This window comes from Ailuropoda melanoleuca, chromosome 14, assembly GCF_002007445.2.
Source record: "Ailuropoda melanoleuca isolate Jingjing chromosome 14, ASM200744v2, whole genome shotgun sequence".
In the NCBI taxonomy this organism is placed as follows: Eukaryota; Metazoa; Chordata; class Mammalia; order Carnivora; family Ursidae; genus Ailuropoda; species Ailuropoda melanoleuca.
In genome coordinates, this window is record NC_048231.1 from 70,535,161 (window position 1) to 70,550,949 (window position 15,789).

General features: G+C 45.0%; 1 protein-coding gene across 11 annotated transcripts in view; it reads left to right on the top strand.

Moving 5' to 3' along the window:
- The window catches only part of FHOD3 (formin homology 2 domain containing 3), a 505,390-nt gene that overhangs the window by 297,043 nt on the left and 192,558 nt on the right, over nucleotides 1–15,789 (top strand). The gene's annotated exons all lie outside the window — the stretch shown is intronic.

A 15,789-nucleotide genomic window follows, 5' to 3' on the forward strand; every position in this document is an offset into this window, starting at 1 on the left:
ATGTTATGACCTCAAAATAATGTTTAAAAATTGAAATTTTGAAACTGTCCTTCAAACAAGACGAGACCCGGAAACCATTTCCAGCCATTTAGAGTTTTGGGAGAGACATAGGCTGGGCTGGTAGAAACCAGTGTCACCTACCTTGTCCCTATCCACAGTCCTCTGCCCCATTGGAAAACATGGAGCAACTGTTGTTGCTGGACACGGGAATTTGTTTTTTTCCGTGTTTGCCTTTGAGTTTGGTTTTGGTTCAAAACAAGTACTGAGAGTGAGTGAGTTGGGAGAGAGTCTACCCCGAGCACATCTCCTAGGTAATGACTAGTTTAGTGCCCACCAGTGGTTCACATCCCTGGCTGCTCAGGAGAAACACCTGTGGACCTTTGACTACGTTGGATGCCAGATCCACACCCAGGACCCAGGAGGTGCTTGAGGTGGGGCTCTAGGGGTCGGGAGCAGAGGTTTAATGCTTCCCAGGCAATGGTTTCCCCTGCAGCCCTGCCTGAGAGCCCTGAGGAGGATCAGGGCCTGGGATGCTGGCAGCCGAGGTAATTACAGGGCACAGGTTCCTTGTAGGTCCTGCAGAGGCAGCACCTTGAAGAGGGCCAGCACCGTGCAGGGGCCAGTGGCCAGTCCCCTGTAGATGCAGCCTCACCAGTAGTTGGTAGAATCTTAGTAAGTTTGGAAGTTTAGTAAGACAGGGCTCTTCTTTTCTTTCTTTTTTTTTTTTTTTTAGGAAGTTAAAATCCTAAAGGTGTTGAAATTCTAAATAGAAGTACAGAATTAGTATACTGGGGTATACTGTGATTGCTTTAATGCCTGGAAGTATATTTCTGAGTTTTCTGGAGTTGCATCTTGGTGGCCTGGGTTTGCAGTCCCTTAGAAGTGCTCCCCCTGGTGCCAGACACTTCATATTACATCCCCACAAGGGGCTTTGGAGTAATGTTATGAGAAGGGAGAATTTTGGAGCTGGGCGGGGGCTTAGGAGGTCTTCAGGTTAAACCCTTATATCTCCCAGATGACAAAGCTGAAGCCCAGAGATGTAGTTCAACAACAACGCTGGCAAGGACCGCTGGACTGTCAGCCGTGTGCTGGGCTAATACAGAACCTCGTCTCATCTTTACAACTGGGGATCCAGGTGGGACTTACCCTCTGTTTTAGATATGTGCAAACTGAGGCCCAGGCTGGGTAACTTGCATTTGTTTAGAACTAGGAATTGGTGGCGGCAACACGGAAAACAGCTTCTCCCTGGGTCCCAGTTCTGTGAATTTTCATTGGTGCCACACCGTCCTGAAAGCAGAAATCGGGAAGCATCGATGTACTTTCTTCTCATGCCCTGGAAGCTCTCTGTTTTCTTGCAGTGAAGGGTGTCCCAGCCTTTAAGGTATGATTCTGTTGCCCTCTTCCATGATGCTTTCTCTGATTAGGCTCATACCAACCCCACTCTTCTCTAAATTGGGGTGTTTATGAGCTCCATCCCACTTCATCCCACCCCGCTTGGGTCTAAGTGCTCCCTCCAAGCCTCGTGCCTATGGCCTCTGTCATCCCAGAGTCGAGGTAAGCTACTCAGACGGTGGTACCCCTTGTGTTTTGCCTCCTGCGTGTCCCCTCCCTAGGTCAGGGGAGGAGCTGCTTCTCCGGAGGCATTCTCAAGCAAGCCCTTGTCATGACTCATGGGGCCACCCCGGGTCCCCGTGGGGAAGAGCAGGGTTTAGATGGAGAGCAGGAGATGAGCAGGATGGGTGGGTCACTGCTGGGCCTGTGGAGTCTCTGGTTTAGCTCATCTCTGGCTCCGAGATGCCTTGGGAAGGGCATGCACGTCTGCTCTGAGGTCACTGGCTAAAAGTTCTGGAAGATCATCATAGAACGCATTATTAGAGTGACTCTTCTTTTCATAGAGAAATTAGGGGTCTGCCAAAATTTTTTAGAAGCTCAAAAGCTGCTAATGTATTAAGCCTATCTTTATTCCTTTGGTTTCTCCTTATCTAAAAAATGGGGGAATGTGGAATGGCAGAGACTGAGAGAGGCCAGGGAGCCTAGGGGTGATTGAGGCCACAGTAGACCTGGCAGTAATGAGGCTGTTCCTGTACTGATGGCTGGGGAAGGCCTTTTAAACTTTGAGCATCAGAAACGGGTTTGAACTCTGCTGCTGGTTGGAAGGTGAAGGAATAGACCAGCAACAAATCGGTCCTGTGTGAGTGGTATTGGATGTGGACATGGCTGGGCTGCATAATGACCTGGTGGGAAGATCTATCAGAAAGAACCAGGCCAATGATCCTGTTCTAGGGAGCCTGGGTGGAAGGCCCTCCTCCCTTCTCTGGGTGTTACTGGTGAAGCTCGGGAGTGTTAAGCAAGGCTCTTAGGCCTGATTTACTTTAAAACTTATATTGGGGACCTTTTGGGCATTCAGGGGTGAGGGGAGGTCAGTCATTTTTCTAAGAGTGCTTCAGAAAATTTGCATTGCAAATCCTTCTAAATGTCAGCTGGGGACTCAAAACTTTGACACCTTGTTGGAGCTCTTTGTGCTGATTACATTCTTGTCTCCAGTCTAGAATTGGCAGCTTATTCTCCTTAATTTTCATGCGGTAATCAGTGTTGAAAGAGTATTTTTTTGACAGTTGCCCTTGGGGAAAACTGGGCCCAGGCTTGTTACTGAGGGCGGACAGTTAAGTGGAAGAGCATAATAATAACTCAGACTCCAAGGTCTCCCCTTAGTTCCAAGAATGTCAACATTATCAACCTCTTTTCACTATTTCTTGCGGACTTTGGAGAATAATGGAAATTGGGGATTGGCAAATCCATTTCAGTATTAAGAAGAGTAAGTTTTAATGGTCTGATTCAAAGAAGTTGGAATCTGGTGTCTGAGATGAATTAGCCCTTCCCAGAAGATAAGGTTTTAGTGGTAGTAGGGGTTTTCCCCTCCATGGAGATAACTTGGATTTAAGCAGTCTCCCTGCAGATTGTCGGAGCCCCCACGGGGTTCTGGCTGAAGAAAGCTGGGTCAATCATGTGCTTACATCTGCCTCCAGGAGGAACTGATGGTGTCTGACCACACGGCAACATCCATCTTCACCCCCGATGGGCAAGTTGCAGGTCAGCCTCCCCCACCTCCAGGAAATACCTTCATGACCAGTAATAGTTGCTAGTAGCAGATAGTTGCCCTTGAGATGAGGCTATTTTTCTTTAATTTTTCATACAGCTTATTTTTCTCTACTTTGGGTTAAGTAAATAGTGATTTGCAGTCCCATTTTCAATTGGTAAGATATCTTAGGAAATGGCTGTAGATCAGGCTTTCCTCCCTCCTGCTTTCGTGAAGAGAAAATCAAGAATGGGTAAGGGCAATAAATAAGTCTGGTGATCTAATGGACAGCCCGACTCTAGTTAATGCTGTTAAATTCCTGAGATAGACTGAGAGAGTAGGTTTCAGGTGCTCTCAGCACACACGAAGGTGAACCTCACAAGGAGATACACTGATCAGCTTGACTGTGGTGATCATTTCACTGTATGTCTAGCAAATCATGTTGTACACCTTAAATATACTCATTTTTTAACTGAAAAATTTTAAAAATCTCAGAGAATGATAAAGTACACAGTATACCATGTAAATGATTATTTTGGGTAAAATGTATACAAGTAAATAAGTGTTCCTTGTGCTATTCCTGCAACTTTTTTGGTAATTTTGTAATTCCTTCAAAATGAAAAGTTACCCAAACATGCAAACAAACAAAGTAGTAGGATGATGCTGTAGAAAGGTAAATTGAAATCCTCCGACTTCAGGAGGCAGCATCTTTTGTGTCATGATGGAACTGCAGGGTCAGCTATGTCCCTGGATACTCAGTTTACAAACCAAGGCTTATCTAGGACATAAAAGAGCTGTTTTAGAATAAATTGTGTGATATATCCATACTTATAACAGCACTTTAAACAACAGCAACAACGTTGTATTTAAAATACGTAAACAGGGGCGCCTGGGTGGCACAGCGGTTAAGCGTCTGCCTTCGGCTCAGGGCGTGATCCCGGCGTTATGGGATCGAAGCCCCACATCAGGCTCCTCCGCTGGGAGCCTGCTTCTTCCTCTCCCACTCCCCCTGCTTGTGTTCCCTCTCTCGCTGGCTGTCTCTATCTATGTCAAATAAATAAATAAAATCTTTAAAAAAAAAAAAAAATAAAATAAAATACGTAAACAGATGGGGAAATGAACCACGAGAGACTATGGACTCTGGGAAACAAACCGATTGCTGCAGAGGGGAGGGCGGTGGGGGGATGGGCTAGCCCAGTGATGGGTATTAAGGAGGGGACGTATTGCATGGTGCGCTCGGTGTTATACGCAAACAATGAATCATGGAACACTGCATCAAAAACTAATGATGTACTGTATGGTGACCAACATACAATAATAATAATAAAAAAAAATGTAGGCTTAAGTCATAGGAACTCCCGTAAGAAGGTAATGTAGCTCCTGAATCTGTTTCCAGAACACGTGTGACCTATAATGGCACTGTAATACTGAATAAGAGGAAAGCATGGGTGAAGGGTTTATTAAAAGACTACACGGGGCAGCAGTGTTTGAGCTCTTTGTTTAAAAAGTCAGAGTGACTCTGTTGGGAAGGAATTACCTTCCAGCTTCTTCCACGGCATTTTTGGCATCTTTGGCCAAAGGAAAGGACATGAACAAGCAGGCCAATAACTGATTTGGAATTGTTTTCTTGTATGTCTCTGGGGTGTAAGAAATTTTTTTTTTTTTTGAAAAATTACATCTAGCTCTGGTTTGTAGAACGAATGTGTATTTTATATGTAAGGACTTCTCTTAAATGCGAGGCATGGGTAATGAATTCAAGGCTGATAGGGTTGCGTTGAAGCCCTTAGATGGTGGCAGAAGGTTCAGAGGCACAGGAGCCCGGGGGGTCTGCGCCAAAAGCCAATAGGCAGGCAGATTGGCTGGGGAGGCGAGGGGCCCGGGCTTCGTCCTGAGGTAGGAGGGAGCTGGAAGGTTTTCCAGCTTCAGCTGAGACATTTGACGCTTTGGAAAATTGGGTGGTAACAGCATCTACTGTGGATTAGCTAAAGAGTGGGAGTCAACGTAGGGACACCAGCATCTGTCATTCAAGAAAGACAACCAAAGCTGGACCTGAGGCAGTGATGGAAGACAAGATACATTTGCAGCCTGTTTCAGAAGACATTGAGGGAATTAGGTGACTCATTTGGATGCAGGTGGAAGATAAGGGAAGGAGTCTGGAGGAGGAAATTCTAAACTTTTGTGGCTGGACACCTACAGGAAAAAAAAATTCCTGTTTATTTATAATAGAATAAAAATAGTCCTTATTTGAATAAATGAAATGCACTCTATTTTCTATTCTGTTTCCTGAAAAAAAAATATTGCTGGTCTGGAGTCACTAGGCTGCTTTCATAACTCACTGGGGGTGTCTGAAGATGCAGGTTTGCACCTGAGCTCCAGTACCTAGCCTGGGTGACCAGGTGCTGTGTGCAGTAGGCAGCGTGCGGTAGGGGTTCCAGTGAAGGTGGGGGAAGCAGTCAAAATCCAGCAAAGCATCTGTTGACCGTGTTTGGATTATTTTTAAGAGCTTCTTGGAGTGAAAGACCTCTAGCTTTAAAAAAGGAAGGAAAATAAAAGAGGGAGAAAGGAAAGAAAGTAAAAATGAGGGGGGAGGGAAGGAAGAGAAAGGAAGGAGAGAGAAAGGATTGAAAACCATGGACTTAGACTGCAGAGGCCAAGTTCTGGTGGACACGCTCCCCGCCCCCACCCCACAGGATGTGCGCTCTCCAGGCCACCTTCCTCCCATGGTGCTGCTGCAGTTCTTATTCTAAAAGCAGAGGAGGAAGGAGGACATTTGGTTTGGGGTGAGATGGAATGAGCACATGCGACCCATTAAATGCAGCTGTAACGCTGGAGCCAACACACAGGGCAACAGTCAAGGCCTCGGAAGACTGGCAGGTGAGGGAAGAAGTCTAGATTGTGAAATAGCATTGAACTGATGGTACTTTCAGCCTGAAACTCAGAAGCGGGCATTTGTGTAGACAGAGAGCATTCCAGAAGAAGCCTTCTGCTTTTGGCTTGAGTAGGAGGAAAAAGGACTCCAAACACTCAGAGTACAAAAGCTGCCCATGTTTGTTATTCCTTTCTGTGTTACGTTGTGCCCCAGCCCCCTAGGTAATGGCAGGGTGAGAACAGCCAGGGCAATGTGTGAACAGCGGGGTCTGCAACACCTGAAACTTGGAGGGAGGCATAACCTTTTTCTCTGATAGAACTGTGGCCCAGGAGGTTCAGGTGAACTTCTGTTGTTGTTCTTTTCCCTTGGTTCTCCCACAGCTTGGCTCCAGAGGAGGACATAGTCACAGAAAGTAAGAGGCAGAATAGGGCATTTGATGGCCCAGTGTCCTGGCTGAGAGACTAGGATGGGGAGCCCTGGGAGCCTAAAAGTATCAGGGAGACATTGAAGGAGAAGCTCAGGAAAGTCACCTGGAGACTTTTTCTTAGGAAGTCTTGGGTTCCTACAAACTGTACATGCCTAAATCTGACCCTAAATGGCATACCGGAGAATCTGAGACTGAAACAACAAGGTGGGTCATGTCCAAGTCTCAAACTGGATGGGACACATGCTGGATCAATCCAAAAAGCACAGTAAGAACTTTGAAAATGGAACTGGCATTAGAACCAGAGCCCATGAAAGGCAGGTCAGAACTTGTGGCTTGAGTTGAACCAGGTTGGTTGCCTGCTGGGACAAAAATGTCAACATTTTCTGTAATATTTAAACAAAACCCAGAGTCTTAAAATTTTCAAAGTGTCCAGGAAATAGGCCAGAATTACTTGGCATACAATAAACTAGGAAAATCTCAACTTGCATGGGAAAAGATAAATCAACAGACCCCAGTGCCAAGGCAACATCAATATTAGATTTTTCAAATACTTTATTTTTTTTANATAGGAACTCCCGTAAGAAGGTAATGTAGCTCCTGAATCTGTTTCCAGAACACGTGTGACCTATAATGGCACTGTAATACTGAATAAGAGGAAAGCATGGGTGAAGGGTTTATTAAAAGACTACACGGGGCAGCAGTGTTTGAGCTCTTTGTTTAAAAAGTCAGAGTGACTCTGTTGGGAAGGAATTACCTTCCAGCTTCTTCCACGGCATTTTTGGCATCTTTGGCCAAAGGAAAGGACATGAACAAGCAGGCCAATAACTGATTTGGAATTGTTTTCTTGTATGTCTCTGGGGTGTAAGAAATTTTTTTTTTTTTTGAAAAATTACATCTAGCTCTGGTTTGTAGAACGAATGTGTATTTTATATGTAAGGACTTCTCTTAAATGCGAGGCATGGGTAATGAATTCAAGGCTGATAGGGTTGCGTTGAAGCCCTTAGATGGTGGCAGAAGGTTCAGAGGCACAGGAGCCCGGGGGGTCTGCGCCAAAAGCCAATAGGCAGGCAGATTGGCTGGGGAGGCGAGGGGCCCGGGCTTCGTCCTGAGGTAGGAGGGAGCTGGAAGGTTTTCCAGCTTCAGCTGAGACATTTGACGCTTTGGAAAATTGGGTGGTAACAGCATCTACTGTGGATTAGCTAAAGAGTGGGAGTCAACGTAGGGACACCAGCATCTGTCATTCAAGAAAGACAACCAAAGCTGGACCTGAGGCAGTGATGGAAGACAAGATACATTTGCAGCCTGTTTCAGAAGACATTGAGGGAATTAGGTGACTCATTTGGATGCAGGTGGAAGATAAGGGAAGGAGTCTGGAGGAGGAAATTCTAAACTTTTGTGGCTGGACACCTACAGGAAAAAAAAATTCCTGTTTATTTATAATAGAATAAAAATAGTCCTTATTTGAATAAATGAAATGCACTCTATTTTCTATTCTGTTTCCTGAAAAAAAAATATTGCTGGTCTGGAGTCACTAGGCTGCTTTCATAACTCACTGGGGGTGTCTGAAGATGCAGGTTTGCACCTGAGCTCCAGTACCTAGCCTGGGTGACCAGGTGCTGTGTGCAGTAGGCAGCGTGCGGTAGGGGTTCCAGTGAAGGTGGGGGAAGCAGTCAAAATCCAGCAAAGCATCTGTTGACCGTGTTTGGATTATTTTTAAGAGCTTCTTGGAGTGAAAGACCTCTAGCTTTAAAAAAGGAAGGAAAATAAAAGAGGGAGAAAGGAAAGAAAGTAAAAATGAGGGGGGAGGGAAGGAAGAGAAAGGAAGGAGAGAGAAAGGATTGAAAACCATGGACTTAGACTGCAGAGGCCAAGTTCTGGTGGACACGCTCCCCGCCCCCACCCCACAGGATGTGCGCTCTCCAGGCCACCTTCCTCCCATGGTGCTGCTGCAGTTCTTATTCTAAAAGCAGAGGAGGAAGGAGGACATTTGGTTTGGGGTGAGATGGAATGAGCACATGCGACCCATTAAATGCAGCTGTAACGCTGGAGCCAACACACAGGGCAACAGTCAAGGCCTCGGAAGACTGGCAGGTGAGGGAAGAAGTCTAGATTGTGAAATAGCATTGAACTGATGGTACTTTCAGCCTGAAACTCAGAAGCGGGCATTTGTGTAGACAGAGAGCATTCCAGAAGAAGCCTTCTGCTTTTGGCTAGTAGGAGGAAAAAGGACTCCAAACACTCAGAGTACAAAAGCTGCCCATGTTTGTTATTCCTTTCTGTGTTACGTTGTGCCCCAGCCCCCTAGGTAATGGCAGGGTGAGAACAGCCAGGGCAATGTGTGAACAGCGGGGTCTGCAACACCTGAAACTTGGAGGGAGGCATAACCTTTTTCTCTGATAGAACTGTGGCCCAGGAGGTTCAGGTGAACTTCTGTTGTTGTTCTTTTCCCTTGGTTCTCCCACAGCTTGGCTCCAGAGGAGGACATAGTCACAGAAAGTAAGAGGCAGAATAGGGCATTTGATGGCCCAGTGTCCTGGCTGAGAGACTAGGATGGGGAGCCCTGGGAGCCTAAAAGTATCAGGGAGACATTGAAGGAGAAGCTCAGGAAAGTCACCTGGAGACTTTTTCTTAGGAAGTCTTGGGTTCCTACAAACTGTACATGCCTAAATCTGACCCTAAATGGCATACCGGAGAATCTGAGACTGAAACAACAAGGTGGGTCATGTCCAAGTCTCAAACTGGATGGGACACATGCTGGATCAATCCAAAAAGCACAGTAAGAACTTTGAAAATGGAACTGGCATTAGAACCAGAGCCCATGAAAGGCAGGTCAGAACTTGTGGCTTGAGTTGAACCAGGTTGGTTGCCTGCTGGGACAAAAATGTCAACATTTTCTGTAATATTTAAACAAAACCCAGAGTCTTAAAATTTTCAAAGTGTCCAGGAAATAGGCCAGAATTACTTGGCATACAATAAACTAGGAAAATCTCAACTTGCATGGGAAAAGATAAATCAACAGACCCCAGTGCCAAGGCAACATCAATATTAGATTTTTCAAATACTTTATTTTTTTTATTTTTATTTTTTAAAGATTTTATTTATTTACTTGACAGAGATAGAGACAGCCAGCGAGAGAGGGAACACAAGCAGGGGGAATGGGAGAGGAAGAAGCAGGCTCGTAGCAGAGGAGCCTGACGTGGGGCTTGATCCCACAATGCCGGGATCACGCCCTGAGCCGAAGGCAGACGCTTAACAGCTGTGCCACCCAGTCGCCCCTAGATTTTTCAAATACTTTAAAGCAGCCATTCTAAAAATGCATCAGGAAGAAAGGGTGACACATAGATAGAAAGCCTAAGCAAAGAAAGATACAGAAGTTCTAAAGAAGAACCCAATCGAAAATATAGGAATGAAAAATATAATAACCAAATAAAAAGCTTACTGGATGAGCTCAGAAAAACAATTAGAAATGATAAACCTGACCTTAGATGCACCAATAATTAACCGTAACTGGCTTAATCATGGAAATTAAAAGGCAGAGATATTCAGAATGAAAACAGAGGACCCCACTAAATGCTGCCTACAGGAAATCCACTTTAATGATAATGCTGTAGGTAGTTTTCAAGCAACGGGATACAGAAATAAATACCATGCAAACATTAATCAAAAGAAGGCTATGTTAACATCAGAGAAAGTAGACTTTGACGTTATAAAAAAAAAAAAAAAAAAAAGACAAAGGACGTTATAATGATGAAAGGGTCAGTTCACCCAGTAATGGAAAACCTGTAGAGCTTCAACACGTAAGGCAGAAACTTAGCTGAAATAAGAAAAGGAAAATGGTCAGTTATAGTTGGAGACTTGAACATTCCTCTCTTTGGTGATATATAGAACTGGTACACTGAAAATCAGCAAAGCCATGGAGGAGCTAAACAGCCCCCCGCCCGCAACCAGCTCTTCTCGAGAGCCTTCGCGCACTCCACCCGACTACAGGGAAGCACGCACGCTCTTAGAGTGTGCGTAAAACATTTACCAAGATGGCCTGCCTTCTGGGTCATAAGGCAGAATAGAGCAAATTTAAAAGAAGGAAAACCATATGATGAGTTTTCTGACCATAATAGGATTAAACTATAAATAACAAAGATAACAGGAATATTTCCGTATGCTTCGTAATTAAACAGCATACTTCTAAATAATCCCTGTGTCGAAGAGAACTTCCCAGTGGAAGTTAGAAAATATTTTGAAAACATTGGAAATAAAAATATCAGAAATTGTGAGATCCAGTTGAAGTAATGCATGGAGGGAAAATTTTAGCATTACGTGCTTCTGTTAGAAAAAAAATACAAATATTCACCTTAAAAAACCAAAAATAAAAAGAAAAACCAGGGCAAGTAGAAGGAAAGAAGTAATAGAGTAGAAATTAGTGAAATTGAAAACAGAAAAACAGTAAAAAAAAATCAGTGAAACAAAAAAGAAAGATAACTTTTTTGAAAAGAAAAATGACCAGCAATAATGATGATGGAAAAGAAAAGTCACTATTTGCCAACATCTGGAATGAAGAGAGGCTATCATGACAGACCCTGCAGACATTAGATGAGTGATAGAATACTATAAACTATTCTAAGCGCATAAAATTGATACCTTAGATGAAGTGGACCAATTCCTTAAAAACCACACACTACCAATGGTCCCACAAGGTGAAATGGATAACCTGATTAGCCCTATTTTAACTGTTATTAACAGTGTCTACTAAAGAAATTTAATTTGCAGTTACCAATGTTCTTAAAAAGAAATCTCCAGGCCCAAATATTTTCCTGGTGAATCTAAACAGTTGAAGACAAAATAAAACCAATTTTATATGATCGCTTCCAGGAAATAGAAGCGGAGAGAATGCTTCCCAAAATTCATTTTATAAGACCAGAATTACCACGTTATGAGATGAGACAAAGAGAGGATACTACAGGCCAATATCTCTCATGAACCAAGCAGCAAAAATCCTCAGCAAATATTAGTAAATGCAGCAATATATAACAAGAATAATGCACCATGGGGAGAGGTTAAGATGGCGGAGGAGTAGGGGACCCCTTTTTCAGCCGGTCCCCTGAGTTGAGCTGGATAGGTACCCAGACCAGCAGGAATATCCACGGAATCAGCCTGAGACGCAGGAAGATACATCTGGATCTCTACAAATGAACATCTCCAGCGCTGAGTATCGAGGTACGAAGCGGGGAGCCGTGAAACCGCGCACAGATATCGGAAGCTAAACAGAAGGGGGAGGGAGCCGCCGTGTCAGGGCGCCGGGAAGCGGTAGCCACCTGCAAGGGGGAGCGGACAGACCGCGGACCCGCACGCTTGAGACAGCAGGCTGAGAAGGGAGCTCCGGGAGCGCACGCGGGACGGCTGGCGGTTGGCGGGCCACCTGCACGGGGGAGCAGGCGGACTCGCGGACGGCACCCGCGAGACAACAGACTTAGAACGCGAGCTCCAGGAGCGCGCGCGCAGGGCGGCTGGCGGGCCACCTGCACCGGGGAGCGGGCGGACCGCGGACCCGCACTCTGGAAACGGCAGACTGAGTCCGTGAGCCGGGAGCGTGCACCACCAAGCATCTCACGGAGCTCCGGAGCTCCGGTGTGCTCACTGGATCGAGGCTGAGACCGGGAGCTCCGGGAGCGTCCGCGGGGCGGCTGGCGGCTGGAGGGCCACCTGCACGGGGGAGCAGGCGGACTCGCGGTCAGCACCCGTGAGACACCAGACTGAGACGGGGAGCTCCGGGAGCCCGCGCGGGGCGGCTGGCGGCGGGCGGGGTTGGAAACACAAAGGACAGAGACGTGCCGGCCCTGGAAGTGAGGGCTGGGACGCCGGGTGTGGGGCGCACAGCCCGGGATGCTGCAGGGTTGAGCAGCACCAACAGAAACAGAGTTAAAGTGGCCAGAACATCAGTGGAGAACGATCCGCGATCCCTCTGTTCTGAGACAGAGGCTGAATTTCAGCCGCTGCTGCTCTCTCAGAAGAGGCATAGCAAACCGCCAGGGAAAGCCGCCAGAGAACAAAAGCCCGGAAATACCGGCTCACAGGGTGCCCATCCCCATCCCCCCTCGCAAGGGACACAGAGACTCTACCCAAACAGGGTTTTCTGAGTACCTGCAGGCAGGCCCCTCCCCCAGAAGGCAGGCTGAAAAATCAAGAAGCCCACAACCCGGAGCGCCTGAGTGGCGCAGTCACCAAGCACCTGTCTTCGGATTAGGGTGTGATCACAACGCTCCGTAAGGAGTCCTTCATCGGGCTTCTCCACCGGGAACCTGCTTCTTCCTCTCCCACTCCTCTGCTTGGGTTCCCTTTCTTGCTGACTGTCTCTCTCTCTCTCAAATAAATAAATAAACTCTTTAAGGAAGAAGCCCACATCCCTAAGATCTCTATAAAACAAGGGCGCACGGCCTGGGTCCCAGTCAACACTTGGGCTCTGGACAACCCTGCAATCTCTCTTCATCAGAATGACGAGAAGGAGAAGTCCCCCCCAGCAAAGAAAAGATAATGAGTCTGTGGCCTCTGCCACAGAATTGGCCTCGGCCACAGAATTAATACATATGGATGTATCCCAATTATCAGAAATGGAATTCAGAGCAACAATGGTCAAGATGATGAGTAAACTTGAAAAAAGCATCAGAGAAAGCGTTGCTGAGAATATAGAATCCCTAAGGGCAGAAATGAGAGCGAATCTGACAGAAATTAAAAATTCTATGAGCCAAATGCAGTCAAAACTAGAGGCTCTGACGGCCAGGGTCACCGAGGCAGAGGAACGCGTTAGCGAATTGGAGGATGGGTTAGTAGAAGAAAAAACGAAAATAGAAGCTGGTCTTAAAAAAATCCACGCCCACGAATGTAGATTACGGGAGATTACTGACTCTATGAAACGATCCAATGTCAGAATCATCGGCATCCCTGAAGGGGTGGAGAAAAACAGAGGTCTAGAAGAGATATTTGAACAAATTGTAGCTGAAAACTTCCCTAATCTAGCAAGGGAAACAAGCATTCGTGTCCAAGAGGCAGAGAGGACCCCATCCAAGCTCAACCAGGACAAACCTACGCCACGGCATGTCATAGTGCAATTCGCAAATATTAGATCCAAGGATACAGTATTGAAAGCGGCCAGGGCAAAGAAATTTCTCACGTACCAAGGCAAAGGTATCAGGATTACGTCAGACCTGTCTACAGAGACCTGGAATGAGAGAAAGGCTTGGGGGGGCATTTTTAAAGCTCTTTCAGAGAAAAACATGCAGCCAAGGATCCTTTATCCAGCAAAGCTGTCATTCAGAATTGATGGAGAAATAAAGACGTTCCAAAATCGCCAATCATTAACCAATTTCGTAACCACGAAACCAGCCCTACAGGAGATATTAAGGGGGGCTCTATAAAGGTAAAAAGGCCCCAAGAGTGATACAGAGCAGCAAGTCACAACCGATACAAAGACTTTAAAGAGAAATGGCATCATTAAAATCATATCTGTCAATAATCTCTATCAATCTAAATGGCTTAAACTCTCCCATAAAACGCCACAGGGTTGCAGATTGGATAAAAAGACATGACCCATCCATTTGCTGTCTACAAGAGACTCATTTTGAACCCAAAGATGCATTCAGACTTAGAGTAAGGGGATGGAGTACCATCTTCCACGCAAATGGACCTCAAAAGAAAGCTGGAGTAGCAATTCTCATATCAGATAGACTGGATTTTAAACTAGAGGCCATAGAGAGAGATACAGAAGGGCACTATATTATTCTTAAAGGAAGTATTCAACAAGTGGATATGACAATTATTAATATATATGCCCCCAACAGGGGAGCAGCAAGATACACAAGCCAACTCTTAACCAAAATAAAGAGACATATAGATAAGAACACAGTAATAGTAGGGGACCTCAACACCCCACTATCAGAAATAGACAGAACACCCTGGCAAAAACTAAGCAAAGAATCAAAGGCTTTGAATGCCATACTCGACGAGTTGGACCTCATAGATATATATAGAACACTACACCCCAGAACCAAAGAATACTCATTCTATTCAAATGCCCATGGAACATTCTCAAGAATAGATCATGCTCTGGGACACAAAACAGGTCTCAGCCAATACCAAAAGATTGAAATTATCCCCTGCATATTCTCAGACCACAACGCTCTGAAATTGGAACTCAACCACAAGGAAAAACCTGGAAGAAACTCAAACACTTGGAGGCTAAGAACCATCCTGCTCAAGAATGACTCGATAAACCAGGAAATCAAAAAACAAATTAAACAATTTATGGAGACCAACGAGAATGAATACACAACGGTCCAAAACCTATGGGATACTGCAAAGGCAGTCCTAAGGGGGAAATACATAGCCATCCAAGCCTCACTCAAAAGAATAGAAAAATCTAAAATGCAGTTTCTATATTCTCACCTCAAGAAACTGGAACAGCAACAGAGGGACAGGCCTAACCCACTGACAAGGAAGGAGTTGACCAAGATTAGAGCAGAAATCAATGAATTAGAAACCAGGAGCACAGTACAGCAGATCAACAGGACTAGAAGCTGGTTCTTTGAGAGAATCCATAAAATTGACAGACCACTGGCAAAACTTGTCCAAAAACAAAGAGAAAGGACTGAGATTATTAAAATTATGACTGAAAAGGGAGAGGTCACGACCAGCACCATTGAAATTGCAAGGATTATTAGAAACTTTTATCAACAGCTATATGCCAAAAAACTAAACAATCTGGAAGAGATGGAGGCCTTCCTGGAAACCTATAAACTACCAAGACTGAAACAGGAAGAAATAGATTTCTTAAATAGGCCAATTAACTATGAAGAAATTGAGTCAGTGATAAACAACCTTCCAAATAATAAAACTCCAGGCCCAGACGGTTTTCCTGGGGAATTCTACCAAACATTCAAAGAAGAAATAATACCTATTCTCCTAAAGCTATTTCAAAAAATAGAAACAGAAGGAAAGCTACCAAACTCATTCTATGAGGCTAATATTACCTTGATCCCCAAACCAGGCAAAGACCCCCTCAAAAAGGAGAATTACAGACCGATTTCTCTAATGAATATGGATGCCAAAATCCTCAACAAGATCCTTGCTAATAGAATCCAACAGTACATTAAAAGGATTATCCATCATGACCAAGTGGGATTCATACCTGGGATGCAAGCATGGTTCAACACTCGCAAATCAATCAATGTGATACATCATATCAACAAGAAAAGACTCAAGAACCATATGATCCTCTCAATTGATGCAGAAAAAGCATTTGACAAAATACAGCATCCTTTCCTGATTAAAACCCTTCAGAGTGTAGGAATAGAGGGTACATTTCTCAATCTCATAAAAGCCATCTATGAAAAGCCTACTGCAAGCATTATTCTCAATGGGGAAAAGCTG